Source organism: Bison bison, unplaced genomic scaffold (genome assembly GCF_000754665.1).
Source record: "Bison bison bison isolate TAMUID 2011002044 unplaced genomic scaffold, Bison_UMD1.0 scf7180017864142, whole genome shotgun sequence".
In the NCBI taxonomy this organism is placed as follows: Eukaryota; Metazoa; Chordata; class Mammalia; order Artiodactyla; family Bovidae; genus Bison; species Bison bison.
Window position 1 is genome coordinate 891,320 of NW_011494714.1, and position 4,865 is coordinate 896,184.

General features: G+C 49.5%; 1 protein-coding gene across 4 annotated transcripts in view; it reads left to right on the plus strand.

Moving 5' to 3' along the window:
- Positions 1-3,117: 3,117 nt before the first annotated feature.
- DAPK2 (death-associated protein kinase 2) overlaps positions 3,118-4,865 on the plus strand; it is a 142,686-nt gene continuing 140,938 nt past the window's right edge. The window contains exon 1 of one of the 4 annotated variants that reach the window (XM_010840209.1): positions 3,118-3,349. The gene's annotated coding sequence lies outside the window, so the exon portion shown is untranslated. Of the gene's footprint in view, positions 3,350-3,554; positions 3,589-4,865 lie in introns of those variants that run through there. The other 3 variants (XM_010840211.1, XM_010840212.1, XM_010840210.1) reach the window with 3 other exon arrangements.

The following is a 4,865-nucleotide window of genomic DNA, read 5'->3' on the forward strand; positions in this document are numbered from 1 at the left end:
TGGATGCAATCTCAAAAACGACAGAATGATCTCTGTTCGTCTCCAAGGCAAACCATTCAATATCACAGTAATCCAAGTCTATGCCCCAACCAGTAACGCTGAAGAAGCTGAAGTTGAACAGTTCTATGAAGACCTACAAGACCTTTTAGAACTAACACCCAAAAAAGATGTCCTTTTCATTATAGGGGACTGGAATGCAAAAGTAGGAAGTCAAGAAACACCTGGAGTAACAGGCAAATTTGGCCTTGGAATACGGAATGAAGCAGGGCAAAGACTAATAGAGTTTTGCCAAGAAAATGCACTGGTCATAACAAACACCCTCTTCCAACAACACAAGAGAAGACTCTACACATGGACATCACCACATGGTCAACACTGAAATCAGATTGATTATATTCTTTGCAGCCAAAGATGGAGAAGCTCTATACAGTCAGCAAAAACAAGACCAGGAGCTGACTGTGGCTCAGACCATGAACTCCTTATTGCCAAATTCAGACTTAAATTGAAGAAAGTAGGGAAAACCACTAGACCATTCAGGTATGACCTAAATCAAATCCCTTATGATTATACAGTGGAAATGAGAAATATATTTAAGGGCCTAGATCTGATAGATAGAGTGCCTGATGAACTATGGAATGAGGTTCATGACATTGTACAGGAGACAGGGATCAAGACCATTCACATAGAAAAGAAATGCAAAAAAAGCAAAATTTAAGTGCACAGATACCCGTAACTAATGGGATGGTCACAACAATGCATGGAGATAATGAGGCACAGAGAGATTGAGAAGGTTGCCTTGGGGGGTTCCCTGGCCATCCAGTGGTTAAAACTCTGTGCTTCCGCTGCAGGGTCATGGGTTCCATCCCTGGTTGGGGGACTAAGATTCTACATGCTGCGTGACATGGCCAAAAAAATAAAAAAAAAAAGATTGTCCAGGATCACAGAGTAGGTTTCATGTTGGGATCCACAGTAGACATCTGGAAATGGGGTCCCTGCATTTAGCCCTCACACCACATCCTCTAGGCCAACTCCAGTGCTGGCTACCCGAGCCCACACACGCAGCATCTAAATCCTGGCCCTGCCTCCTCATCAACAGGTTGGTAGGCTCCATAAACTTGTTGGTTAGTTACTAAGTCATGTCCAATTCTTTTGTGACCCCAGGGACTGTAGTCTGCCAGTCTTCCCAACCCAGGGGTCAAACCTGTCTCTTGCATCTCCTGCATTGGCAGGCAGATTCTTTACCACTGAGCCACCTGGGAATTTGCCTGTCTATAAATGTTCCAGGCACCAAAGTGTGTTTTAGGTCCTTTATGGTGTCACTACTTCTGTTGCCCTTTACCACCCCCTCATGATTACATCTGTCCTGTGGGCTTGTCTTCTCATCCTGCGGAAGCTTCAGGCTCCCAGCACTCACCGGTCTCACAGGCTCGTGGAGGATTTTGCACAACACAAGTGCTCAGCTGTGGCTGTGGTTTGGTGGACTGATGGAGGGTGCTTTCTTTTCCCTGGGTCTCTGGGACATGAACAAAGTCATGCTCAGCCTGTACAGTGGAACCACCTGGGGAGTTTTAACCACTGCTGAAGCCCAGCTCCCACTCCCAGAGGTTCTGCTGTAATTGGTGTGGGGTGCAGTCTGAGTGTTAGGATTTTAAAACTCTCCCGGGGTGATTCTGATGTGCATTCAGGGCTGAGAACTCCTTTAATGTAATGTGCCAGTTATTAACATTAATTGTACATCTCTCCGTCTGAGAGTAAGTGCTAGGCACTTGGGTACCCTTGGGAGACAATAGGCAACAAGACAGTTATGGTCCTTTACCTTGTGGCATTCACATTCTAGTAATTCAGTTTAATAGACTTTGCTGGGTTGGGGATATCAGGAAGTGTATGGGTACAAAGATGAACAAAGCGTTGTCCTTGCCCTTGAGGAGAAGAGAAGTGGACACTCGTTACAACTAAAACAGAGGAAAGGGAATGTCAACTGGGTAGAAACCGAGAGTGGTAGGGTTCAGGGGAGAAGCCATCTAGAGGGGAGATCAGGGAAGTTTCCATGAAAGATATAATACCTGAGAGGGCCCTTGAAGAATGGATAGGATTTTGTAGGATGGAATGAAGAGGTGATGGTGGAAGGGCTTAAACAAAAACATGGAGGCAGGAGTAGTCAATAAGCCAAGCTGGCAAGAGAGCTGATGTGCACACACAAGAGGGAAGAGGATGTGTGTACACAGTGGGGAAATGCAGGTCAGAACCTTAAATGCCAGGGGAGGCATCTGGATCCATTCAGGAACTGAGGCTGCGTGCATAATTCTTAGCTGTTACCTGGACCTCCTCCTGACTTCATTCTGGAGTAGGTGTCCTTGCTGCCGCCACCCTCCGGGTCTCCCCTCCCTGCCACTGTTGCCTTGGTCCCGTGTTCAGTGTTCAGTCGCTGCCCTCAATGTCTGATGAAGTCACACCATACCAAGCACAAAATGCATTTCCAGATGGTACCTCCCTAGGCGATGCATTTGGCAGGTAGAGAGGAAAGAGCACCAAACTGAGAATCAGGAGGGGGCCTGGGTCTAATCCTAGTTCTGTCTCTTACCAGCTGCGTGACCTTGGGCAAGTCACTTCCCCTCTCTGAGCCTCAGGTTCCTCGTCTGAAAAATGACTAGGCTGGATAGAATGACTGATAATGACCCTTTCCGCAGCAGCATTTTTTGACTAGTTTGCTGTGTGTCAATCCAAGAATGTTCACTTTGCTCTGGACAAGGACATTGTTGCTGCAAAATAGATATTAAGCATGAGACTCAGAGTGGGAAGGGATGGCAAGGAGACGTGTAGGTGCTTGCGCAACACAGCTGAGCCTAGCCTTGGATTCACGTAGTGCAGGGTCTGGCCATGTGAATGAAGACTCTTCCAGATGATTCCAGCCCCCAGCCATTCAAGTCACTCCCACCCACTCAAGTCTCCTTAGTTGAAACACCAGACATCCTAGAACAGAGATAAGCCATATATGCTGTGCCTTGTCAGTGTTTCTAACCCTCAAAACATGAGTTGAACAAAATTGCTTCATGCCACAAGGCTGGGGTGGTTTGTTACACAGCAGTAGATAACAGGAAATGGGGGAGGAGGTGTCTGAAGGGTGGTCTGAGGATGAAGGTTTCACCTTATGCTGGAGAAACGTTACCAGTGGGTATCCTCCTGAGCCCATTGACTTGGAGAGCCACCTCTGGTCTTGGATATTACTCTACTCAAGGTAGCCTGGTGCTCTTGGGAGAGGTGGCTCAAAGCCTGTGCTGTCCTGGAATGTTGTCAAGTTTATGGACAAGGAAGCCCGGGCATCTTTCTAGAGGCTGTCACAGATGCTAAGGTACCAGTCAGTTGGGGGGTGGGGGAGGGTTGGTTCATCTGTACATCTCAGCACCTCAGTATCTAGGAAGGCTAAACTGGGGCGGGGTTGCTCATGTGAGTAGAGGTCCTGTGTGTGTGTGTGTGTGTGTGTGTGTGTGTGTGTGTGTGCACGCGCGCTCAGTCATTAAATAGTGTCAGACTCTTTTCAACCCCATGGACTGTAGCTTGCTGGGCTCCTCTGTCCATGGGATTTCCCAGGTAAGAATACTGGTGTGGGTTGCCATTTCCTCCTCCAGGGCGTCTTCCCAACCCAGGGATCCAACATGAGGCTTCAAAGTCTCCTGCATTGGCAGGCAGGTTCTTTACTGCTGAGCCACCTGGGAAGCCCCAGAGAGATCCTCTAGGTGCATCTTATACACTCTGTCTCATTTCATCCCCACAGTAGTCCTGTTAGATGCTGTAAGAAGGAGTGTTTGCCTACTTTACTTATGAAGAACAAGTTCAGGGACTTCCCTGGCAGTCCAATGGTTAAGACTTCCCACTTCCACTGCAGAAGGTGGGGATTCCATCCCTGGTGGGTGAACCTGCATGGCCAAAAAAAGAAAGAAAAAAGAAAAAAAAAAACACACACATTAAAAAAAAAAAAAAGATTAAGTTCAAGTGCCATGACCAAGACTGGGAATGGCAGAGCTTTGAACAAAATAAAAGACTGAATCTGTAGCTTTGTCCTCTGGGACTGTCTTAAGGAGCCGCCTGAATAGCCTAGGAGGGAGGTTCTGGGAAGGGGCCTTCATTTCTTTAAACAGCCTCTTGTCTTGAAATGAGACCACTGAACTTGATTTACATTCTGTTTCCATTTCCTTCCACCACCCCCTCCACTCTCATTCCTTTTTCCTCCCGGGATTTTTGGCAGGAGGAAGAGAGGAACACTCCACTCCCTAGTCTTTCACTCGGAAAGGCGGGGGGGCGGGGCGGGGGGGCGGTGATCCGGGGCTTCACTCACCAACGTGCCGGGCAGGGCTGGGGGCACTGAGGCCAGGCCGCTCCCAAGCGCGGGTGGGGGTGAGCTGACGGGGAGGTGAGGGAAGTGTTCCCCCACCCCCATCACGGCCACCACCCCACTGTGGACCTTGGATGGTAAGGTTTCCACTCTGGCTGGGAGGAAGGGAGAGGCCTGCTCCCTGTTGGGATTTCTCTCACGGTGCGTGCGTGGAAGCGGCGGACAAGGAAATACCACTTTCTGAGTGGTCTTGTCAGGCTATATCGACTGTATCAGCTCATGCACACCAATTTCCAGGTTAGGCCTGGAGAGGTTAGCTGACTTGTTCAAAGCCACAAAGCATGTAAGCGGCAGAGTCCCTGAAAACGCCAGGTCTTGCCACTGGCTTTCGCCCCCCTCTCCTGGGAACCTCGGCTGTTGGAGGTGCCCCATCCGACCTGGCGGGGAGGCTTGCAGCCCTCACTCCAGGGTGCCCCGAGGGGACTCCCGGCAGGGGGCGCTCCAAGCCGGGTCTCGGGCCTTCGGGCGCGCCTCC